This window comes from Oncorhynchus gorbuscha, unplaced genomic scaffold (genome assembly GCF_021184085.1).
Source record: "Oncorhynchus gorbuscha isolate QuinsamMale2020 ecotype Even-year unplaced genomic scaffold, OgorEven_v1.0 Un_scaffold_850, whole genome shotgun sequence".
Lineage (NCBI taxonomy): Eukaryota > Metazoa > Chordata > Actinopteri > Salmoniformes > Salmonidae > Oncorhynchus > Oncorhynchus gorbuscha.
In genome coordinates, this window is record NW_025745840.1 from 126,536 (window position 1) to 139,856 (window position 13,321).

At 43.7% G+C, this 13,321-nt stretch overlaps 1 pseudogene; it reads right to left on the reverse strand.

Moving 5' to 3' along the window:
- LOC124020543 overlaps window positions 1–12,971 on the reverse strand; it is a 30,606-nt pseudogene extending 17,635 nt beyond the window's left edge.
- Window positions 12,972–13,321: the final 350 nt, after the last annotated feature.

Genomic DNA, 13,321 nt, shown 5'->3' on the forward strand with positions numbered 1-13,321 from the left:
TGTGTGTGTGGAATGTGTATATTATTTGTGTGAGTGTGGGTGGGGTTTTCTATTGTGTGTGTGGAATGTGTATATTATTTGTGTGAGTGTGGGTGGGGTTTTCTATTGTGTGTGTGGAATGTGTATATTATTTGTGTGAGTGTGGGTGGGGTTTTCTATTGTGTGTGTGGAATGTGTATATTATTTGTGTGAGTGTGGGTGGGGTTTTCTATTGTGTGTGTGGAATGTGTATATTATTTGTGTGAGTGTGGGTGGGGTTTTCTATTGTGTGTGTGGAATGTGTATATTATTTGTGTGAGTGTGGGTGGGGTTTTCTATTGTGTGTGTGGAATGTGTATATTATTTGTGTGAGTGTGGGTGGGGTTTTCTATTGTGTGTGTGGAATGTGTATATTATTTGTGTGAGTGTGGGTGGGGTTTTCTATTGTGTGTGTGGAATGTGTATATTATTTGTGTGAGTGTGGGTGGGGTTTTCTATTGTGTGTGTGGAATGTGTATATTATTTGTGTGAGTGTGGGTGGGGTTTTCTATTGTGTGTGTGGAATGTGTATATTATTTGTGTGAGTGTGGGTGGGGTTTTCTATTGTGTGTGTGGAATGTGTATATTATTTGTGTGAGTGTGGGTGGGGTTTTCTATTGTGTGTGTGGAATGTGTATATTATTTGTGTGAGTGTGGGTGGGGTTTTCTATTGTGTGTGTGGAATGTGTATATTATTTGTGTGAGTGTGGGTGGGGTTTTCTATTGTGTGTGTGGAATGTGTATATTATTTGTGTGAGTGTGGGTGGGGTTTTCTATTGTGTGTGTGGAATGTGTATATTATTTGTGTGAGTGTGGGTGGGGTTTTCTATTGTGTGTGTGGAATGTGTATATTATTTGTGTGAGTGTGGGTGGGGTTTTCTATTGTGTGTGTGGAATGTGTATATTATTTGTGTGAGTGTGGGTGGGGTTTTCTATTGTGTGTGTGGAATGTTGAGAGGTGAGGAGAGGAAAGAGCGGAGGGGAAGCCACATTCTATAAGACGTTATGATATTAATAATAATAATAATCATATTCCCAAAGGACTGAATTTACTTTCTAGCTGGCTATTGTTAATCTTTGTAGCTATTTCTCACCTCTCTCCCCTTTCCTTCCTTCTCCCTCCCCCTCTCCCCCTCTCCTTTGTGGAGACCTTTTCCCTCCCCCTCTCCCCCTCTCCTTTGTGGAGACCTTTTCCCTCCCCCTCTCCCCCTCTCCCCTCTCCTTTGTGGAGACCTTTTCCCTCCCCTCTCCCCCTCTCCCCCTCTCCTTTGTGGAGACATTTTCCCTCCCCCATCTCCCCCTCCTTCTTTATGGAGACCTTCTCCCTCCCCCTCTCCCCCTCTCCTTCTTAATGGAGACCTTCTCCCTCCCCTCTCCTTCTTTGTGGAGACCTTTTCCCTCCCCTCTCCTTCTTTACAGAGACCTTCTCCCTCCCCTCTCTTTCTTAATGGAGACCTTCCCCCTCCCCTCTCCTTCTTTATGGAGACCTTCTCCCTCCCCCTCCCTCTCTTTATGGAGGCCTTCTCCCTCCCCTCCCTCTCTTTATGGATACCTTCTCCCTCTCCTTCTTTATGGAGACCTTCTCTCTCTCCTTCTTTATGGAGACCTCTCTCTCCTTCTTCATGGAGACCTTCCCCCTCTCCTTCTTTATGGAGACCTTTTCCCTCCCCCTCTCCCCTCTCCTTCTTTATGGAGACCTTTTCCCTCCCCCTCTCCCCCTCTTCTTCTTTATGGAGACCTTCTCCCTCCCCCTCTTCCCCTCTCCTTCTTTATGGAGACCTTTTCCCTCCCCTCTCCCCCTCTCCTTCTTTATGGAGACCTTTTCCCTCCCCTCTCCCCCTCTTCTTCTTTATGGAGACCTTCTCCCTCCCCCTCTTCCCCTCTCCTTCTTAATGGAGACCTTTCCCTCCCCTCTCCTTCTTTATGGAGATCTTCTCCCTCCCCCTCTCCCCCTCTCATTCTTAATGGAGACCTTTCCCTCCCCCTCTCCTTCTTTATGGAGACTTTCTCCCTCTCCCTCTCCTTCTTTATGGAGACCTTCTCATCCCCCCTCCTTCTTTATGGAGACCTTCTCCCTTTCTTTCTTTATGGAGACCTTCTTCCTTTCCTTCTTTATGGAGACCTTCTCCCTCTTTATGGAGACCTTTTCCCTCTCCTTCTTTATGGAGACCTTCCCCCTCTCCTTCTTTATGGAGACCTTTTCCCTCTCCTTCTTTATGGAGACCTTCCCCCTCTCCTTCTTTATGGAGACCTTCCCCCTCTCCTTCTTTATGGAGACCTTCCCCCTCTCCTTCTTTATGGAGACCTTCCCCCTCTCCTTCTTTATGGAGACCTTTTCCCTCTCCTTCTTTATGGAGACCTTTTCCCTCTCCTTCTTTATGGAGACCTTCCCCTCTCTCCTTCTTTATGGAGACCTTCCCCCTCTCCTTCTTTATGGAGACCTTCCCCTCTCCTTCTTTATGGAGACCTTCCCCCTCTCCTTCTTTATGGAGACCTTTTCCCTCTCCTTCTTTATGGAGACCTCCCCCTCTCCTTCTTTATGGAGACCTTCCCCCTCTCCTTCTTTATGGAGACCTTCCCCCTCTCCTTCTTTATGGAGACCTTCCCCCTCTCATTCTTTATGGAGACCTTCTCCCTTTCCTTCTTTATGGAGACCTTCTCCCTTTCCTTCTTTATGAAGACCTTTCCCCTCTCCTTCTTTATGGAGACCTTCCCCCTCTCCTTCTTTATGGAGACCTTCCCCCTCTCCTTCTTTATGGAGACCCTCCCCCTCTCCTTCTTTATAGAGACCTTTTCCAGGTCGGTCTCTACTTGTAGCACATTATGCTGTTCATATGACAGTTCATTCAGGGAGAAGGTAATAGGCAGGTATCCTTAAGGTTAGAGAGAAGGAAGGAGGATGAGTTGATGTCCAAGGACTGTTTAGCTGCATCAAATTATGGCGATCCTTTTATTCACCATCTGTATACAAGGCCAAATGATCCCAACCCCTCTGAAAGACACAAAAAGATGTTACATTTTAATTTGACTAGTTTCTCACAGCAGGAAAACAATCCTGCAGTAACAGGACATTTGAATTATTATGTGGATTATGATTAATAGACATGTTTGTAGGGGTTGATACATTCAGAGATTTTACAGTGGAAATTACGAACTTTAGAAGCCCCCCCAAAAATATCAAATTAAGAATTTTCAGCTGTGCAGGAAAATTCTCTGCGAAAACAGAGTGATCAAATTAAGATAGGACACCTGTATACAGGTTGGAGAGGTTAGAGCAGGGGGCTGCCACACTGGGCGCCCGTGGAGCAGTTGTGGGGGTTTTAAGTGCCTTGCTCAGGGGCACAATGACAGGCAATGGCATCTGGGATTTGATTCCAGCAACTCCCGGGTCCCGTCAGACCCCGGGATTCGAACCGGCAGTACCTGCCGCCCCGTATAACTAAATCACTGTCAGTTAACTACCTGATGGACCGCTCAGTATCATCCCAGGGGCCGGCGCCAGTCCACGGACCACAGGTTGCGTACCGCTGGTCGACATCTAACTGTGTGAACCACATGGTTCTGAGTATCCTATAATATCCTATACTACTATATACATCCCTACCTTATACCACATGGTTCTGAGTATCCTATAATATCCTATACTACTATATACATCCCTACCTTATACCACATGGTTCTGAGTATCCTATAATATCCTATACTACTATATACATCCCTACCTTATACCACATGGTTCTGAGTATCCTATAATATCCTATACTACTATATACATACATTTACATTACATTTAAGTCATTTCCGCTCTTATAGCGACTTACAAATGTGCATTCACCTTATGACATCCAGTGGAACAACCACTTTACAATAGTGCATCTAAATATTTTAAGGGGGGTGAGAAGGATTACTTTATCCTATCCTAGGTATTCCTTAAAGAGGTGGGGTTTCAGGTGTCTCCGGAAGGTGGTGATTGACTCCGCTGTCCTCGTGAGGGAGTTTGTTCCACCATTGGGGGCCAGAGCAGCGAACAGTTTTGACTGAGCTGAGCGGGAACTGTACTTCCTCAGTGGTAGGGAGGCGAGCAGGCCAGAGGTGGATGAACGCAGTGCCCTTATTTGGGTGTAGGGCCTGATCAGAGCCTGGAGGTACTGAGGTGCCGTTCCCCTCACAGCTATAGGCAAGCACCATGGTCTTGTAGCGGATCCTTCAACTGGAAGCCAGTGGAGATAGCGGAGGAGCGGGGTGACGTGAGAGAACTTGGGAAGGTTGAACACTAGACGGGCTGCGGCGTTCTGGATGAGTTGTAGGGGTTTAATGGCACAGGCAGGGAGCCCAGCCCAGCGAGTTGCAGTAATCCAGACGGGAGATGACAAGTGCCTGGATTAGGACCTGCGCCGCTTCCTGTGTATTATTATTATGAATGAGATTTGGTTTGAGGGCATTTGGGGGGGGGGGGGTATAGTTTCTTCACAAAAGTTGTGCACTGAGCCTTTACTAGTCCTGTATTAGCAGACCGATATAGCTGTCTGTAGCATGAACAAACTTTATTTTTCAGCATCCCCTCCCCCACCCCCACCCAAACTACTTCAATCGGCTATGTTTAAGGGGATCTAGGGGACTGGAGGTTACCACAGCACAGCACAACACCAGACCCTCCTGTCAATCCCTTTCTATAACTCCCTGGCACCCTCCTCAGGCTCGGGGTAGGAAGCGCAGGTTGATGGGTTTGGATGGGATGAGCAGTGTTCTAGTCTTGGGCTCTGTGGTCGGGGCCCCATCCTCTGGCTGGATCTCATAATGCTGCATCAGCCTGGAGAGGGCAAACATCCCTACCTTATACCACATGGTTCTGAGTATCCTGTACTATCCTATACTACTATATACATAACAATTATCCCTGTACAGGTTAATATAAACCACATGGTTCTGAGTATCCTGTACTATCCTATACTACTCTATACATCTATATGTCCAGGTCCTGTACAGGTTAATATAAACCACATGGTTCTGAGTATCACCTGATTCCACTAATGGAAGGTTTAACGATGTGTTGATCAGCGGGATTCAACTGAATAGTGTTAATGATTAAAACATAAACATGTTGACCCTCAGAACCAGGAAACACTGTGTTATTACTGTTCTATAGACAGCAGCCAGACGGCCCTGAACTACCTATACCTCACGTGTCTGCTGTCTGATTGAGAAACACTGTGTTATTACTGTTCTATAGACAGCAGCCAGACGGCCCTGAACTACCTATACCTCACGTGTCTGCTGTCTGATTGAGAAACACTGTGTTATTACTGTTCTATAGACAGCAGCCAGACGGCCCTGAACTGCCTGTACCTCACGTGTCTGCTGTCTGATTGAGAAACACTGTGTTATTACTGTTCTATAGACAGCAGCCAGACGGCCCTGAACTGCCTGTACCTCATGTGTCTGCTGTCTGATTGAGAAACACTGTGTTATTACTGTTCTATAGACAGCAGCCAGACGGCCCTGAACTGCCTGTACCTCACGTGTCTGCTGTCTGATTGAGAAACACTGTGTTATTACTGTTCTATAGACAGCAGCCAGACGGCCCTGAACTACCTATACCTCACGTGTCTGCTGTCTGATTGAGAAACACTGTGTTATACTGTACTATAGACAGCAGCCAGACGGCCCTGAACTGCCTGTACCTCACGTGTCTGCTGTCTGATTGAGAAACACTGTGTTATTACTGTTCTATATACAGCAGCCAGACGGCCCTGAACTACCTGTACCTCACGTGTCTGCTGTCTGATTGAGAAACACTGTGCTATTACTGTTCTATAGATAGCAGCCAGACGGCCCTGAACCGCCTGTACCTCACGTGTCTGCTGTCTGATTTAGCCCTGGCACTGTGGGCTGGTCTTATTATGGGGCTAGCTTAGCGTTAGCACTCACCCGACAGCACCAAGAATACCCATCCCACGCCACCCTCTGGCTCGCCCGCGGCCCAGGATGAGGCCTCTAAGTGGGGCAGTAAGCGGCCCAGCCAGGGCCCCTCCTGGAGGTTTAGGTATTATCCACCAGGCATTAGGACACTGAGAGCAGTGGTAATGCTACTACTCTTACTGATTGGTCTCAGGTTAAGCAGGGATGAGACATAATAACCATGATGTGTAACTTACACACACACTCTTACGCACACACTCTTACGCACACACTCTTACGCACACACTCTTACCTACACAGAGTCTTACATAGCCCAGACTGCAGACACACTCTTACATACACACTCTTACGCACACACTCTTACATACACACTCTTACGCACACACTCTTACGCACACACTCTTACATACACACTCTTACGCACACACTCTTACGCACACACTCTTACGCACACACTCTTACGTACACACTCTTACGTACACAGAGCCTTACATAGCCCAGACTGCAGACAGACAATCATGTAACCATGCTATGTGTTATAACCTGCTATGTAAGTGATGTATGTTGTAGAGGTCGACCGATTAATCCGAATGGCCGATTAATTGGGGTAGTTTTGGACACCGATTTGGCCGTTTAAAAAAAATGTTAAAACCTTTATTTAACTAGGCAAGTCAGTTAAGAACAAATTCTGATTTACAATGATGGCCTAGGAACAGTGGGTTAACTGCCTTGTTCAGGGGCAGAACGACAGATATTTACCTTGTCAGCTCGGGGACTCAATCTTGCAACCTAGTCCAACGCTCTAACCACCTGCCTTACATTGCACTCCACGAGGAGACTGCCTGTTACGAGAATGCAGTAAGAAGCCAAGGTAAGTTGCTAGCTAACATTAAACTTATATTATAAAAAACAATCAATCAATCAATCATAATCACTAGTTAACTACTTGATGATATTACTAGTTTATCTAGCGTGTCCTGTGTTGCATATAATCGATGCGGAGGCATTTGCGACAAAGGACTGTCCTACGTGGACCTAACCAGAAACATCAAGGCCTTTCTTTATTTTTATTTATTTACTTATTTTACCTTTATTTAACTAGGCAAGTCAGTTAAGAACAAATTCTTATTTTCAATGACGGCCTAGGAACAGTGGGTTAACTGGTCTAGGAATAGTGGGTTAACTGGTCTAGGAATAGTGGGTTAACTGGTCTAGGAATAGTGGGTTAACTGGTCTAGGAATAGTGGGTTAACTGGTCTAGGAATAGTGGGTTAACTGGTCTAGGAATAGTGGGTTAACTGGTCTAGGAACAGTGGGTTAACTGGTCTAGGAACAGTGGGTTAACTGGTCTAGGAATAGTGGGTTAACTGGTCTAGGAATAGTGGGTTAACTGGTCTAGGAATAGTGGGTTAACTGGTCTAGGAACAGTGGGTTAACTGGCCTAGGAACAGTGGGTTAACTGCCTGTTCAGGGGCAGAACGACAGATATTGTACCTTGTCAGCTCGGGGATTTGAACTTGCAACCTTTCGGTTACTAGTTCAATGCTCTAACCACTAGGCTATCCTGCCGTCCCAGGGAATAGGGTGGACTATGTCGGGAATAGGGTGGACTATGTCGGGAATAGGGTGGACTATGTAGGGAATAGGGTGCACAGGTATATATATCTAAACCTGCATATTAAGCTAAAAGAAATCCAGGTTAGCAGGCAATATTAACCAGGTGAAATTGTGTCACTTCTCTTGCGTTCATTGCACGCAGAGTCAGGGTATATGCAGTTTGGGCAGTTTGGGCTGCCTGGCTCATTGCGAATTAATTGGCCAGAATTTTACGTAATTATGATATAACATTGAAGGTTATGCAATGTAACAGCAATATTTAGACTTAGGGATGCCAACCGTTCGATACAATACGGAACGGTTCCGTATTTCACTGAAAGAATAAACGTTTTGTTTTCGAGATGATAGTTTCCGGATTCGACCATATTAATGACCTAAGGCTCGTATTTCTGTGTGTTATTATGTTATAATTAAGTCTATGATTTGATAGAGCAGTCTGACTGAGCGATGGTAGGCACCAGCAGGCTCGTAAGCATTCATTCGAACAGCAATGTCATGCATTTTGCCAGCAGCTCCTCACAATGCTTCAAGCATTGCACTGTTTATAAATTCAAGCCTATCAACTCCCGAGATTAGCCTGATGTAACTGATGTGAAATAGCTAGCTAGTTAGTGGAGTGCGCGCTAATAGCGTTTCAATCGTCACTCGCTCTGAGACTTGGAGTAGTTGTTCCCCTTGCTCTGCAAGGGCCGCGGCTTTTGTGGAACGATGGGTAACGCTGCTTAGAGGGTGGCTGTTGTAGATGTGTTCCTGGTTCGAGCCTAGGTAGGGACGAGGAGAGGGACGGAAGCTATACTGTTACACTGGCAATACTGAAATGCCTATACGAACATCCAATAGTGAAAGGTATATGAAATACAAATTGTATCAAGAGAAATAGTCCTATAATTCCTATAATAACTACAACCTAAAACGTCTTACCTGGGAATATTGAAGACTCATGTTTAAAAGGAACCACCAGCTTTCATATGTTCTCATGTTCTGAGCAAGGAACTTAAACGTTAGCTTTCTTACATGGCACATATTGCACTTTTACTTTCTTCTCCAACACTTTGTTTTTGCATTATTTAAACCAAATTGAACATGTTTCATTATTTATTTGAGGCTAAATAGATTTTATTGATGTATTATATTAAGTTAAAATAAGTGTTCATTCAGTATTGTTCTAATTGTCATTATTACAAATAAATATTTTTTTAAAAATGGCTGATTTAATCGGTAGATGTAACGGCGTTCGTCTGTTGAAGGAGAAGCGGACCAAAATGCAGCGTGGTGGTTACTCATGTTCTTCAATGAAGAATAGCGATACATGAAATAACTATAATATACAAAAACAACAAACAACAAACGAAACGCGAAAACCTATTACAGCCTATCTGGTGAACACTACACAGAGACAGGAACAATCACCCACGAAATACACAGTGAAACCCAGGCTACCTAAATATGGTTCCCAATCAGAGACAACGAGAATCACCTGACTCTGATTGAGAACCGCCTCAGGCAGCCAAGCCTATGCTAGACACACCCCTAATCAGCCACAATCCCAATGCCTACAAAAAAAAACAATACGACAATACAATAACCCCATGTCACACCCTGGCCTGAACAAATAATTACAGAAAACACAAAATACTAAGACCAAGGCGTGACAGTAGAGGCTTGAATTGGTCCTCCAATAATCGGTATCGGTATCGGCGTTGAAAAATCATAATCGGTCGACCTCTAGTATGTTGTGTACCTGTGTTATAACCTGCTATGTAGTTCATGTGCATTGCATACCAGTGTTATAACCTGCTATGTAGTTGATGTATGTTGTGTATCAGTGTTATAACCTGCTATGTAGTTCATGTGCATTGCATACCAGTGTTATAACCTGCTATGTAAGTGATGTATGTTGTGTACCAGTGTTATAACCTGCTATGTAGTTCATGTGCATTGCATACCAGTGTTATAACCTGCTATGTAGTTGATGTATGTTGTGTATCAGTGTTATAACCTGCTATGTAGTTCATGTGCATTGCATACCAGTGTTATAACCTGCTATGTAAGTGATGTATGTTGTGTACCAGTGTTATAACCTGCTATGTAGTTGTTGTATGTTGTGTACCAGTGTTATAACCTGCTATGTAGTTGTTGTATGTTGTGTACCAGTGTTATAACCTGCTATGTAAGTGATGTATGTTGTGTACCAGTGTTATAACCTGCTATGTAAGTGATGTATGTTGTGTACCAGTGTTATAACCTGCTATGTAGTTGTTGTATGTTGTGTACCAATGTTATAACCTGCTATGTAGTTGTTGTATGTTGTGTACCAGTGTTATAACCTGCTATGTAAGTGATGTATGTTGTGTACCAGTGTTATAACCTGCTATGTAAGTGATGTATGTTGTGTACCAGTGTTATAACCTGCTATGTAGTTGTTGTATGTTGTGTACCAGTGTTATAACCTGCTATGTAAGTGATGTATGTTGTGTATCAGTGTTATAACCTGCTATGTAGTTCATGTGCATTGCATACCAGTGTTATAACCTGCTATGTAAGTGATGTATGTTGTGTACCAGTGTTATAACCTGCTATGTAGTTGTTGTATGTTGTGTACCAGTGTTATAACCTGCTATGTAGTTGTTGTATGTTGTGTACCAGTGTTATAACCTGCTATGTAAGTGATGTATGTTGTGTACCAGTGTTATAACCTGCTATGTAAGTGATGTATGTTGTGTACCAGTGTTATAACCTGCTATGTAGTTGTTGTATGTTGTGTACCAATGTTATAACCTGCTATGTAGTTGTTGTATGTTGTGTACCAGTGTTATAACCTGCTATGTAAGTGATGTATGTTGTGTACCAGTGTTATAACCTGCTATGTAAGTGATGTATGTTGTGTACCAGTGTTATAACCTGCTATGTAGTTGTTGTATGTTGTGTACCAGTGTTATAACCTGCTATGTAAGTTATGTATGTTGTGTACCAGTGTTATAACTTGCTATGTAAGTGATGTATGTTGTGTACCAGTGTTATAACCTGCTATGCAAGTGATGTATGTTGTGTACCAGTGTTATAACCTGCTATGTAGTTGTTGTATGTTGTGTACCAGTGTTATAACCTGCTATGTAAGTGATGTATGTTGTGTACCAGTGTTATAACCTGCACCCTATTCCCTACATAGTCCACTCTATTTCCTACATAGTGCACCCTATTCCCTACATAGTGTACCCTATTCCCTACATAGTGTACCCTATTCCCTACATAGTGTATCCTATTCCCTACATAGTGCACCCTATTCCCTTCATAGTCCAATCTATTCCCTACACAGTGTACCCTATTCCCTACATAGTGTACCCTATTCCCTACATAGTGTACCCTATTCCCTACATAGTGCACCATATTCCCTACATAGTGCACCATATTCCCTACATAGTGCACTACTTTTAACCATAAATCATGTTTTTATAGAGATAAATCATAGACTACAGGTTTATATAACCCAATATATTGGAGTATTTGGACTTAACCTACTAACAGCATCGTCACCATTAGGCTGCTGTACACCACACACACACACACACACACACCACACACACACACACACACACACACACACACACACACACACACACACACACACACACACACACACACACACACACACACACACACACACACACACACACACACACATTTTTCTGTGTTACAGCCTGAATTCAAAATGGGTTCAATCTTTTTTTTTTCTTTTTTCGGTCAACCATTTACACACAATATGCCATAGTCACAAAGTGAAAACATGTTTTGAGAAAAATGTTGCATATTTATCGAAAATTAAATACAGAAACATCTTATTTACATAATTATTCTCTCCACTGATCAACACTTTGTCGAAGCATCTTTGGCAGCGATTACAGCTCTCTGGGTAAATCTCTAAGAGCTTTCCATGCCTGGATTGTGCAACATTTCCACATTATTATTTTCTAAATTCTTCAAGGGCTGTCAAAGTGGTTTATGATCATTGCTAGGCAACCATTTTCAGGTTTTGCCATAGGTTTAAGTGTAAACTGTGATTCAGCCACTCAGCATCATTCCCTGTCTTCTTGGGAAACAAACCCAGCGTAGTGGCCTTGGCTATCGGTTATGGTCCTGCTGGAGGTGAGTTCATTTGTGGTTGAATCTGTAGGTTTTTGAAATTCACTGCTATTTCGACTGAGGCACTTTACAGGTAATGAGGGATTTATTTAAAAAAAATCATGTTAAACACAATTATTGCACACACAGTGAGTCCATGCAACTATGTGTCCATGCAATTATAATAATAATAATAATATATGCCATTTAGCAGACGCTTTTATCCAAAGCGACTTACAGTCATTATGTGACTTGTTAAGTACATGTTTACTCCTGAACTTATTTAGGGTTGATGTAACAAAGGGGCTGAACACTTATTGACCCAAAACACTTCATCTTTTCCCTTTTTTTGTATTAATTTGTAACAATTTAAAAATCCATAATTCCACTTTGACACTATGGGATGTTGTGTGTAGGCCAGTGACCAAACATCTAAACGGTATACATTTTAAATGCAGGCTGTAAACACAAAATGTGGAACAACTCCAAGGGTGTGTGAATACTTGCTGAAGGCTCTGGAGGTTACTCGCTTACCGTGATACTCTCTTACCGTGATAGCGCTGTTTCTCGTCCTTAGCGAGCATCACCGCCATCCTCAGTCCGATCCCGGAGGAGCAACCGGTGATTAGCACCACTTTTTGTCCTGGGTTCGCCATGGCTCTCCTAACGTTTTCCCCTTAACGGTTCAAACAACTAACGTCGCTTCTCTTCTCTCTCCAGTTGGCACATCGGGAATGAGCAAGCAGCAGCGCGAGCAAGATGACAGGGGCTTTGCGTTGAGAGCCCCTGTAAGCGGATAACACGCACACAAACACACACCGCGCTCCAGAGTCACATGGACAGCACAGACCTGCGCCAAGATTATCTAACGCGTAGGCTTCACTGTCGGTTGGTCACCTGGCGTGGCCTCCCCGCCTCATCTGTTGAACTCGGTAGAACAGTAATGACTAGGCCAGGGACGGGGACCTCCCCCGGGAACTCCCCTCCCGTCTGTTGTTTACGGTTGCGAGTTAGACTAGTGGGATACACAATATACAATTTCAAATTCGTTAGCACATTAGCAGTTTTTCTCGTTATTTTAATCACTGATAGCCACTCAGTTAGCCCTGTCAGCGAACATGTTTTAGCTTGGTAAATGAGTCTAGTAGCCAGCTATTTAAACTTAGTAATCATGGCCAAATTACCTCCTGGGGACTCCGCCATTGATTTTGTTAGTCAATTTCACTCAGATATTACAGTAACAACTGTAAACATGTCTCTCCATCCTATGGCAACATGTTTAGAATTTCTGCAAACTTGCTTTAAACTCACAGCATTTTCTCTACACCCCATTGCAAAATGGAATTACAACAAAAGAACTTGGGGGATGGGTGGGGGGTAATGGCGGGCCCTCATCATGAGTTCAGATTATTTGAGGCCAGCGCCATCAAAGTTGCCCATGTCTGGACAAGGCTAGTATCATGGGTAAGGGAAAACTAACGGTAAGGGGAAACTAACGGTAAGGGGAAACTAACGGTAAGGGGAAACTAACGGTAAGGGGAAACTAACGGTAAGGGAAAACTAACGGTAAGGGGAAACTAACGGTAAGGGGAAACTAACGGTAAGGGGAAACTAACGGTAAGGGGAAACTAACGGTAAGGGGAAATTA